General features: G+C 54.2%; 1 protein-coding gene across 1 annotated transcript in view; it reads right to left on the bottom strand.

Annotated features, from left to right (window-relative positions):
* Nucleotides 1-12,500, bottom strand: part of LOC128690351 (ADAMTS-like protein 5) — a gene marked incomplete at its 3' end in the record, with an annotated part of 271,296 nt that overhangs the window by 182,850 nt on the left and 75,946 nt on the right. The window contains 1 exon segment of the mRNA XM_070095193.1: nucleotides 4,767-4,820.

The raw sequence follows: 12,500 nt of genomic DNA on the forward strand, positions 1-12,500 counted from the left end.
CCTCAGGTACCAGCTGACGCCTCAGGTACCAGCTGACGCCTCAGGTACCAGCTGACGCCTCAGGTACCAGCTGACGCCTCAGGTACCAGCTGACGCCTCAGGTACCAGCTGACGCCGCAGGTACCAGCTGACGCCGCAGGTACCAGCTGACGCCGCAGGTACCAGCTGACGCCGCAGGTACCAGCTGACGCCGCAGGTACCAGCTGACGCCGCAGGTACCAGCTGACGCCGCAGGTACCAGCTGACGCCGCAGGTACCAGCTGACGCCGCAGGTACCAGCTGACGCCGCAGGTACCAGCTGACGCCGCAGGTACCAGCTGACGCCCCAGGTACCAACTGACGCCCCAGGTACCAGCTGACGCCCCAGGTACCAGCTGACGCCGCAGGTACCAGCTGACGCCGCAGGTACCAGCTGATGCCCCAGGTACCAGCTGACGCCCCAGGTACCAGCTGACGCCCCAGGTACCAGCTGACGCCGCAGGTACCAGCTGACGCCCCAGGTACCAACTGACGCCCCAGGTACCAGCTGACGCCGCAGGTACCAGCTGACGCCGCAGGTACCAGCTGACGCCTCAGGTACCAGCTGACGCCTCAGGTACCAGCTGACGCCTCAGGTACCAGCTGACGCCTCAGGTACCAGCTGACGCCTCAGGTACCAGCTGACGCCTCAGGTACCAGCTGACGCCGCAGGTACCAGCTGACGCCGCAGGTACCAGCTGACGCCGCAGGTACCAGCTGACGCCGCAGGTACCAGCTGACGCCGCAGGTACCAGCTGACGCCGCAGGTACCAGCTGACGCCGCAGGTACCAGCTGACGCCCCAGGTACCAACTGACGCCCCAGGTACCAGCTGACGCCCCAGGTACCAGCTGACGCCGCAGGTACCAGCTGACGCCGCAGGTACCAGCTGATGCCCCAGGTACCAGCTGACGCCCCAGGTACCAGCTGACGCCCCAGGTACCAGCTGACGCCGCAGGTACCAGCTGACGCCCCAGGTACCAACTGACGCCCCAGGTACCAGCTGACGCCCCAGGTACCAGCTGACGCCCCAGGTACCAGCTGACGCCCCAGGTACCAGCTGACGCCTCAGTTACCAACTGACGCCTCAGGTACCAGCTGACGCCGCAGGTACCAGCTGACGCCGCAGGTACCAGCTGACGCCTCAGTTACCAACTGACGCCTCAGGTACCAGCTGACGCCGCAGGTACCAGCTGACGCCGCAGGTACTAGCTGACGCCGCAGGTACCAGCTGACGCCTCAGGTACCAGCTGACGCCGCAGGTACCAGCTGACGCCCCAGGTACCAGCTGACGCCTCAGTTACCAACTGACGCCTCAGGTACCAGCTGACGCCGCAGGTACCAGCTGACGCCGCAGGTACCAGCTGACGCCGTAGGTACCAGCTGACGCCTCAAGTACCAGCTGACGCCGCAGGTACCAGCTGACGCCGCAGGTACTAGCTGACGCCGCAGGTACCAGCTGACGCCGCAGGTACCAGCTGACGCCTCAGGTACCAGCTGACGCCTCAGGTACCAGCTGACGCCTCAGGTACCAGCTGACGCCTCAGGTACCAGTTGACGCCGCAGGTACCAGCTGACGCCGCAGGTACAAGCTGACGCCGCAGGTACCAGCTGACGCCGCAGGTACCAGCTGACGCCGCAGGTACCAGCTGACGCCGCAGGTACCAGCTGACGCCGCAGGTACCAGCTGACGCCGCAGGTACCAGCTGACGCCGCAGGTACCAGCTGACGCCGCAGGTACCAGCTGACGCCGCAGGTACCAGCTAACGCCGCAGGTACCAGCTGACGCCCCAGGTACCAGCTGACGCCTCTGTCCTTTCATTAAACAAAAGTTTTTTTAAACAAACAAAATTGGCTACACTGTGTGTGGCTACACTGTGTGTGGCTACACTGTGTGTGGCTACACTGTGTGTGGCTACACTGTGTGTGGCTACACTGTGTGGCTACACTGTGTGTGGCTATACTGTGTGGCTACACTGTGTGTGGCTACACTGTGTGTGGCTACATTGTGTGTGGCTACACTGTGTGTGGCTACACTGTGTGGCTACACTGTGTGTGGCTACACTGTGTGTGGCTACACTGTGTGTGGCTACACTGTGTGGCTACACTGTGTGGCTACACTGTGTGGCTACACTGTGTGTGGCTACACTGTGTGGCTACACTGTGTGTTGCTACACTGTGTGTGGCTTCACTGTGTGGCTACACTGTGTGTGGCTACACTGTGTGTGGCTACACTGTGTGTGGCTACACTGTGTGGCTACACAGTGTGTGGCTACACTGTGTGGCTACACTGTGTGGCTACACTGTGTGTGGCTACACTGTGTGGCTACACTGTGTGGCTACACTGTGTGTGGCTACACTGTGTGGCTACACTGTGTGGCTACACTGTGTGTGGCTACACTGTGTGTGGCTTCACTGTGTGTGGCTACACTGTGTGTGGCTACACTGTGTGTGGCTACACTGTGTGTGGCTACACTGTGTTTGGCTACACTGTGTTTGGCTACACTGTGTGTGGCTACACTGTGTGTGGCTACACTGTGTGTGGCTACACTGTGTAGCTACACTGTGTGTAGTTACACTGTGTGGCTACACTGTGTGTGGCTACACTGTGTGTGGCTACACTACACTATATAACAGTCAAATAGTGAGAAATGCAGTTAGGTAGTAGAAAGGTGCCTCATCATACGCCATCATACAGGGTGCGATTCATACACCAGGGTAATACAATCTGTCTGTCAGCCTGACAGACAACAGTGACAATAGATTTTGAAGACTATTGTGGAAGAATTGGTATGGAGCGAGGGGAGGGAGAGGGGGGAGGCTGTTGGCTTCCCTTCTCCCCTCTCACGGTATGTAAGGGGAGGGGAAGGGAGGGGAGGTGAAGGGGTGGGCAACGCATACCCTGTGTCATAAGGACATGGCACAGTGCCCTGACTTCCAGTCAACTCAGTTCAGGACATCAACTTAATGCGAGGTGTTTGCTGAGAGAGAGAGAGAGAGAGAGAGAAAGAGAGAGAGAGAGAGAGAGAGAGAGAGAGAGAGAGAGAGAGAGAGAGAGAGAGAGAGAGAGAGAGAGAGAGAGAGAGAGAGAGAGAGAGAGAGAGAGAGAGAGAGAGAGAGAGAGACAGACAGACAGAGACAGAGACAGAGAGAGAGAGAGAAAGTGATCGTCAACATGGCTTCAGGAAAGGTTACTCTGCTGCTGATCTGTTGTTAAACCTCTCCACTAAGTGGCACCAGTCACTGGATGAATCCAAAGTCAGCTGTGTGGTAGCACTGGACATTGCTGGCGCTTTCGACCGGGTGTGGCACCAGGGCCTCTTAGCAAAACTTCAAGCACTGGGAATTGCAGGCTCTACGCTATGTCTCCTCAGTGATTACCTTCATGGTAGATCTCTAAGTGTAGTCCTCAATGGAACGGAATCAGCAAGGCATCCTATTGGGGCAAGCGTTCCACAAGGAAGCGTGCTGGGTCCACTGTTATGGAATGTCTACTTAACGACCTTCATCTCATCCCAGAATCACATGCATATGCAGACGACTGTACACTGACATTCACTTATCCAAGAGAAGAAATGCCAGCTGCTCTAAGCTTACATCAATCACCAGCTGAGAGCCATATCAGCTTGGGGAAATAGATGGCGTAACATTTGCACCTGAGAAAACGCAAATGATGATCGTCTCTAGGCACCATGATGGTAATGCTGGTGCAGTAGTAAGGATGAATGGGACGATGTTGGCACCTGGAGAAGAAGTTGATATCCTTGGGGTGAAATTTGACTCCAAACTAACCATGAAGAACCATGTTGTAAATCTTGCAAACAAGGCAGCCAGGAAGCTTACAGCACTTCGCCGTATCTCGCATCTGCTTGACAGTAGGGGTTGCAAGATCCTGTACGAGGCACAAGTACGCTCACACCTTGAGTATGCTCCACTTTCTTGGTTTGCCTGCCCCCCTCCTCATCTGCGACCTGCTTGACAGAGTAGAGAACAGAGCAAGACGTCTCATCTCTCGCCTGGACCCATCCTGGATAGATCTGTCATTTCAGCAGAGCCTTCAACATAGGAGGGATGGGTGGGTGGCCTTACTGTTATGTACAAGGCCAATATTGTCAAAATACCACACTTGGATCCACTTCGAGGACAGCGTGAAACAAGCTTTTATGCCACAAGACGGGCAGAAAGCAGCAACTTCACTCTGGCTGTACCCTTCTCCAGAACATCACTCCATCTGAGATCATACATACCCAGGATGACTCGAGTATGGAACACATCTGTACAGCATAATGATGTCAACGAGATAAAGTCAGTTGATCAAATGAAAATGCTGGCCCACAGATGGCTCCAACTTCATCCTGTCCTGTACTTGTATGTCTCATAACAATAAAAATGCTTTCAAATGAGCTGATGTAGGTAATAGCTCTTAGCTTGCCAATAAAGTTAGGGAATCCTTAACCTGTAATATAGCTGTCAATAAAGCTAGGATCCTTAACCTTGTCAAACCCTCCCTGTGTAAAAAAAAAAAAAAAAAAAAAAAAAAAAAAAAAAAAAAAAAAAAAGAGAGAGAGAGAGAGAGAGAGAGAGAGAGAGAGAGAGAGAGAGAGAGAGAGAGAGAGAGAGAGAGAGAGAGAGAGAGAGAGAGAGAGAGAGAGAGAGAGAGAGAGAGAGAGAGAGACTCTCAGTGTAAGACTTGCTACATTTCACTAACTGACCAAGTCTCTCGGAGGAGCGCCAGCAAAGATGTCTCACCTGAGGAGCGAGGGGGACGGATGTCAGTGAAGTGTAGTCACCTGAAGCGTCACACTGAAAAAAACAAAGAAAAGACTTTGAGCAATCTTTTCAGTGAGGTATATAAACATTATACTGAGACTAGTCAGTGCTAGGTCTGCACGGTCAGTAGACCAGACGACAACCTCCAACATCCCGGAAGATGTCGCTACGGTCTCCGTATGGGATTCACATACAAACCCCAACACAACACAGATGGCGAGGCAAGTTTAACACACTTGTATCAAGCCTGTTGGTGCTGCAGCTGCCTCTACGCTCTAAGTACATTAGGCCAGACGAACTACCTCATGGAGATCCTTGAGGGAGGTCCAAGCCTAAAATAAGAGGTAAATTCTTTTTTTTATTAACAACGTGACTAATATATGACACAGAGGCACAACATTAAGCTAAGTCATATTTCTAACACATCACAATTGCTTGACCATTACGAGATGGTCTTGGGTATATCAGAAGATAAGCTAAATGATGATAAAGTGAACACGGATTTTGCGAAAGCCCTCGATAAGTGTGACCATGGTGTGATAGCGCACAAAATGCGTTCAAAATGAATAACTATAAAAGCGGGAGGATGGATATTTAACGTCTTAACAAATATAACTCAGAGAGTAGTATTAAATAGAGTGAAGTCGGAGGCTACCACAGTGATAAGCTAAGTTCCTCAAGGTACACTACTCGCCCCACTTCTGTTTCTCGTTCCTATAAACGGCAGTGACAAGAACATAAATCACAGCAGCGTAACATCCTTTATTGATAACACAACAATCTCTATGAGAGTAGCGTCTGTCGAAGGCAGCGAATCTTCAGGCGAATATAAATCAAGTCTTCCGGTGGACCTCAGGAAACAACATGATGTTTAACAAGGACAAGTTTCAGTTGTTCTGCTATGGAAGAATGGAGGGAATAAAGACTGTAACGGAGCACAGAACAAACTCAAATAACTGAATAGTTTCATGTGTGAAACTTGGGAGTGATGATGTCCGAAGATTTCACATACGAGAATTACAGCAATGTTGCTATCACTACTTCAAGGAAAATGACAGACTGGATAACTAGAAAGTTCACGAGAAGAAATGTTGAGGAAATGATGACAGTCTTCAAGTAACTTGTTCTGTCCAGGCTGGAATACTGCTGTATATTGACGGTCCCCTACAAGACAGGCGAGACTGCCGAGCTTGTTAAAGTACAGAGAGATTTCACTGTCCGTAAACATTCAACTAAACAACTGATATACTGGGAACGTTGGAAGTCTCTTAAACTGTACTTCTTGTAGCGTAGGCGAGAATGGTACATCATAAATTACAGCTGAAAAATCCTAGAGAGATGGGTACCAAACCTGCACGCCAATATCACGCAGTAAGAAAACTTGGCAGGCGGTGCAAAGTATCTCCAATAAAGCACAAGGACAAGATGTTACACTAAAGAGAGAACTCAGTGAGTGTCAGAAGTCCCCCGATACAGCCCTAGGAACAACACTCTCTCTACGGTGAAGGAAGTCTGTGGGATGCTGCGGCTGCCATGAAGGCGATGGGATGCTGCGGCTGCCATGAAGGCGGTGGGATGCTGCGGCTGCCATGAAGTCTGTGGGATGCTGCGGCTACCATGAAGTCTGTGGGATGCTGTGGCTGCCATGAAGTCTGTGGGATGCTGTGGCTGCCATGAAGTCTGTGGGATGCTGTGGCTGCCATGAAGTCTGTGGGATGATGCGGCTGCCATGAAGTCTGTGGGATGCTGCGGCAGCCATGAAGTCTGTGGGATGCTGTGGCTGCCATGAAGTCTGTGGGATGCTGTGGCTGCCATGAAGTCTGTGGGATGATGCGGCTGCCATGAAGTCTGTGGGATGCTGTGGCTGCCATGAAGTCTGTGGGATGCTGCGGCTGCCATGAAGTCTGTGGGATGCTGCGGCTGCCATGAAGTCTGTGGGATGCTGTGGCTGCCATGAAGTCTGTGGGATGATGCGGCTGCCATGAAGTCTGTGGGATGCTGCGGCTGCCATGAAATCTGTGGGATGATGCGCGGCTGCCATGAAATCTATGAGATGATGCGGCTGCCATTAAGGCGGTGGGATGCTGCGGCTGCCATGAAGTCTGTGGGATGCTGTGGCTGCCATGAAGTCTGTGGGATGCTGTGGCTGCCATGAAGTCTGTGGGATGCTGTGGCTGCCATGAAGTCTGTGGGATGCTGTGGCATGAAGTCTGTGGGATGCTGCGGCTGCCATGAAGTCTGTGGGATGCTGTGGCTGCCATGAAGTCTGTGGGATGCTGTGGCTGCCATGAAGTCTGTGGGATGCTGCGGCTGCCATGAAGTCTGTGGGATGCTGTGGCTGCAATGAAGTCTGTGGGATGCTGCGGCTGCCATGAAGTCTGTGGGATGGTGTGGCTGCCATGAAGTCTGTGGGATGCTGTGGCTGCCATGAAGTCTGTGGGATGATACGGCTGCCATGAAGTCTGTAGGATGCTGCGGCTGCCATGAAATCTGTGGGATGATGCGGCTGCCATGAAATCTATGAGATGATGCGGCTGCCATTAAGGCGGTGGGATGCTGTGGCTGCCATGAAGTCTGTGGGATGCTGAGGCTGCCATGAAGGTGGTGGGATGCTGCGGCTGCCATGAAGTCTGTGGGATGATGCGGCTGCCATGAAGTCTGTAGGATGCTGTGGCTGCCATGAAGGTGGTGGGATGCTGCGGCTGCCATGAAGTCTGTGGGATGCAGCGGCTGCCATGAAGTCTGTGGGATGCTGCGGCTGCCATGAAGTCTGTGGGATGCTGTGGCTGCCATGAAGTCTGTGGGATGCTGTGGCTGCCATGAAATCTGTGGGATGATGCGGCTGCCATGAAATCTATGAGATGATGCGGCTGCCATTAAGGCGGTGGGATGCTGCGGCTGCCATGAAGTCTGTGGGATGCTGTGGCTGCCATGAAGGTGGTGGGATGCTGCGGCTGCCATGAAGTCTGTGGGATGCTGCGGCTGCCATGAAGTCTGTGAGATGCTGTGGCTGCCATGAAGTCTGTGGGATGTTGTGGCTGCCATGAAGTCTGTGGGATGCTGCGGCTGCCATGAAGTCTGTGGGATGCTGTGGCTGCCATGAAGTCTGTGGGATGCTGTGGCTGCCATGAAGTCTGTGGGATGCTGCGGCTGCCATGAAGTCTGTGAGATGCTGCGGCTGCCATGAAGTCTGTGGGATGCTGCGGCTGCCATGAAGTCTGTGGGATGCTGCGGCTGCCATGAAGTCTGTGGGATGCTGCGGCTGCCATGAAGTCTGTGGGATGCTGCGGCTGCCATGAAGTCTGTGGGATCCTGTGGCTGCCATGAAGTCTGTGAGATGCTGCGGCTGCCATGAAGTCTGTGGGATGCTGCGGCTGCCATGAAGTCTGTGGGATGCTGCGGCTGCCATGAAGTCTGTGAGATGCTGCGGCTGCCATGAAGTCTGTGGGATGCTGTGGCTGCCATGAAGGTGGTGGGATGCTGTGGCTGCCATGAAGTCTGTGGGATGCTGCGGCTGCCATGAAGTCTGTGGGATGCTGTGGCTGCCATGAAGGTGGTGGGATGCTGTGGCTGCCATGAAGGCGGTGGGATGCTGCGGCTGCCATGAAGTCTGTGGGATGCTGTGGCTGCCATGAAGGTGGTGGGATGCTGTGGCTGCCATGAAGTCTGTGGGATGCTGTGGCTGCCATGAAGTCTGTGGGATGTTGTGGGAGCCATGAAGGTGGTGGGATGCTGTGGCTGCCATGAAGGCGGTGGGATGCTGTGGCTGCCATGAAGTCTGTGGGATGCTGTGGCTGCCATGAAGTCTGTGGGATGCTGTGGCTGCCATGAAGTCTGTGGGATGCTGCGGCTGCCATGAAGGCGGTGGGATGCTGCGGCTACCATGAAGTCTGTGGGATGCTGCGGCTGCCATGAAGTCTGTGGGATGCTGCGGCTGCCATGAAGGCGGTGGGATGCTGTGGCTGCCATGAAGTCTGTGGGATGCTGCGGCTGCCATGAAGGCGGTGGGATGCTGTGGCTGCCATGAAGTCTGTGGGATGCTGCGGCTGCCATGAAGTTTGCACACTACCATAAGTGAGCCAATATTAACTACTTATTACCAACATCCATGACAAATCCCCCCCCCCCCCAAAAAAAAAAAAATTACAGTATATATGAAGTAAAAAATAATGTGGTGGGAGCGTCTGTGAAGTTCTTGTATATAAACATGGATGTGGAAACAAGAAATATTTGTAAGTGGTATCTGAGAGTGACAACCATGTGAAGGTAGAAGCTTCAGAATTTATAGAACATGACACAAGCATAAACAGGGTCATTAATATTGTTGATTAATAGCCAATGACAGGTGTTTAGGGGGTGGCAGTGGTTAGTTGATGAGGGTAGGCAGTGGCTGGGTACTGAGGGTAGGTAGTGGCTGGGTACTGAGGGTAGGTAGTGGCTGGGTACTGAGTGTAGGTAGTGGCTGGGTACTGAGGGTAGGTAGTGGCTGGGTACTGAAGGTAGGTAGTGGCTGGGTACTGAGGGTAGGTAGTGGCTGGGTACTGAGGGTAGGCAGTGGCTGGGTACTGAGGGTAGGCAGTGGCTGGGTACTGAGGGTAGGTAGTGGCTGGGTACTGAGGGTAGGCAGTGGGTTCTGAGGGTAGGCAGTGGCTGGGTACTGAGGGTAGGTAGTGGCTGGGTACTGAGGGTAGGTAGTGGCTGGGTACTGAGGGTAGGTAGTGGCTGGGTACTGAGGGTAGGTAGTGGCTGGGTACTGAGGGTAGGCAGTGGCTGGGTACTGAGGGTAGGGCTAGAGGGTAGGCTGGGTACTGAGGGTAGGTACTGAGGGTAGGCAGTGGCTGTACTGAGGGTAGGTAGTGGCTGGGTACTGAGGGTAGGTAGAGGGTAGGTAGTGGCTGGGTACTGAGGGTAGGTAGTGGCTGGGTACTGAGGGTAGGTACTGGCTGGGTACTGGGTAGGTAGTGGCTGAGGGGTAGGTAGTGGCTGGGTACTGAGGGTAGGTAGTGGCTGGGTACTGAGGGTAGGTAGTGGCTGGGTACTGAGGGTAGGCAGTAGAGGGTAGGCTGGCTGGGTACTGAGGGTAGGTAGTGGCTGGGTACTGAGGGTAGGTAGAGGGTAGGTAGTGGCTGGGTACTGAGGGTAGGTAGTGGCTGGGTACTGAGGGTAGGTAGTGGGTACTGAGGGTACTGAGGGTAGGTCCTGGCTGGGTACTGAGGGTAGGTAGTGGCTGGGTACTGAGGGTAGGTAGTGGCTGGGTACTGAGGGTAGGTAGTGGCTGGGTACTGAGGGTAGGTAGTGGCTGGGTACTGAGGGTAGGCAGTGGCTGGGTACTGAGGGTAGGCAGTGGCTGGGTACTGAGGGTAGGTAGTGGCTGGGTACTGAGGGTAGGTAGTGGCTGGGTACTGAGGGTAGGTAGTGGCTGGGTACTGAGGGTAGGTAGTGGCTGGGTACTGAGGGTAGGTAGTGGCTGGGTACTGAGGGTAGGTAGTGGCTGGGTACTGAGGGTTGGCAGTGGCTGGGTACTGAGGGTTGGCAGTGGTTGGGTACTGAGGGTTGGCATTGCCTGGGTACTCAGGGTTGGCAGTGGCTGGGTACTGAGGGTGCACAGTGGCTGGGTACTGAGGGTGCGCAGTGGCTGGGTACTGAGGGTTGGCAGTGGCTGGGTACTGAGGGGTGGCAGTGGCTGGGTACTGAGGGTTGGCAGTGGCTGGGTACTGAGGGTGCACAGTGGCTGGGTACTGAGGGTTGGCAGTGGCTGGGTACTGAGGGTTGGCAGTGGCTGGGTACTGAGGGGTGGCAGTGGCTGGGTACTGAGGGTAGGTAGTGGCTGGGTACTGAGGGTTGGCAGTGGCTGGGTACTGAGGGTAGGCAGTGGCTGGGTACTGAGGGTAGGCAGTGGCTGGGTACTGAGGGTAGGCATTGGCTGGGCACTGAGGGTAGGTAGTGGCTGGGTACTGAGGGTTGGCAGTGGCTGGGTACTGAGGTTAGGTAGTGGCTGGGTACTGAGGGCAGGCAGTGGCTGGGCACTAAGGGTAGGTAGTGGCTGGGTACTGAGGGTTGGTAGTGGCTGGGTACTGAGGGTAGGCAGTGGCTGGGTACTGAGGGTAGGTAGTGGCTGGGTACTGAGGGTTGGCAGTGGCTGGGTACTGAGGGTTGGCAGTGGCTGGGTACTGAGGGTTGGCAGTGGCTGGGTACTGAGGGTTGGCATTGCCTGGGTACTCAGGGTTGGCAGTGGCTGGGTACTGAGGGTGCACAGTGGCTGGGTACTGAGGGTGCGCAGTGCCTGGGTACTGAGGGTTGGCAGTGGCTGGGTACTGAGGGTTGGCAGTGGCTGGGTACTGAGGGTTGGCAGTGGCTGGGTACTGAGGGTGCGCAGTGGCTGGGTACTGAGGGTTGGCAGTGGCTGGGTACTGAGGGTTGGCAGTGGCTGGGTACTGAGAGTTGGCAGTGGCTGGGTACTGAGGGTTGGCAGTGGCTGGGTACTGAGGGTTGGCAGTGGCTGGGTACTGAGGGTTGGCAGTGGCTGGGTACTGAGGGTGCGCAGTGGCTGGGTACTGAGGGTTGGCAGTGGCTGGGTACTGAGGGTTGGCAGTGGCTGGGTACTGAGGGTTGGCAGTGGCTGGGTACTGAGGGTTGGCAGTGGCTGGGTACTGAGGGTTGGCAGTGGCTGGGTACTGAGGGTTGGCAGTGGCTGGGTACTGAGGGTGCGTAGTGGCTGGGTACTGAGGGTTGGCAGTGGCTGGGTACTGAGGGTTGGCAGTGGCTGGGTACTGAGGGTTGGCAGTGGCCAGGTGTTGAGAGTAGACAGTGGCTAGGGCCTGGGTGTGCGTAATGGCTAGGCGGTGAGGGTAGGCAGGTGAGGGTAGGCAGGTGAGGGTAGGCAGGTGAGGGTAGGCAGGTGAGGGTAGGCAGGTGAAGGTAGGCAGGTGAGGGTAGGCAGGTGAGGGTAGGAAGGTGAGGGTAGGAAGGTGAGGGTAGGAAGGTGAGGGTAGGAAGGTGAGGGTAGGAAGGTGAGGGTAGGAAGGTGAGGGTAGGAAGGTGAGGGTAGGAAGGTGAGGGTAGGAAGGTGAGGGTAGGAAGGTGAGGGTAGGAAGGTGAAGGTAGGAAGGTGAGGGTAGGAAGGTGAGGGTAGGAAGGTGAGGGTAGGAAGATGAGGGTAGGCAGGTGAGGGTAGGCAGGTGAGGGTAGGAAGGTGAGGGTAGGCAGGTGAGGGTAGGAAGGTGAGGGTAGGAAGGTGAGGGTAGGAAGGTGAGGGTAGGAAGGTGAGGGTAGGAAGGTGAGGGTAGGAAGGTGAGGGTAGGAAGGTGAGGGTAGGAAGGTGAGGGTAGGAAGGTGAGGGTAGGCAGGTGAGGGTAGGCAGGTGAGGGTAGGCAGGTGAGGGTAGGCAGGTGAGGGTAGGCAGTGGTCAGATGCTAGGAGTGAGTTAAACGCAATCAGAAGTTGTCTATTAAACGTCCTGGTTATAACAGTACTTTGTTTGTTAACTTTGAAAATTACTGACTTGACGAGAATCAATAATCCTGTACTTGACCTTTAAGCTAACACTGAGAATACTTAAATATACAAAATAAAGAGGCGCACCTCTCCGTGTGTGTGTCTATGTATATGTGTCTATGTATATATATATATATATATATATATATATATATATATATATATATATATATATGTATTTATATATATGAATATATATATACATATATATATATAAAT

Source organism: Cherax quadricarinatus, chromosome 1, assembly GCF_038502225.1.
Source record: "Cherax quadricarinatus isolate ZL_2023a chromosome 1, ASM3850222v1, whole genome shotgun sequence".
NCBI classification, from domain to species: domain Eukaryota; kingdom Metazoa; phylum Arthropoda; class Malacostraca; order Decapoda; family Parastacidae; genus Cherax; species Cherax quadricarinatus.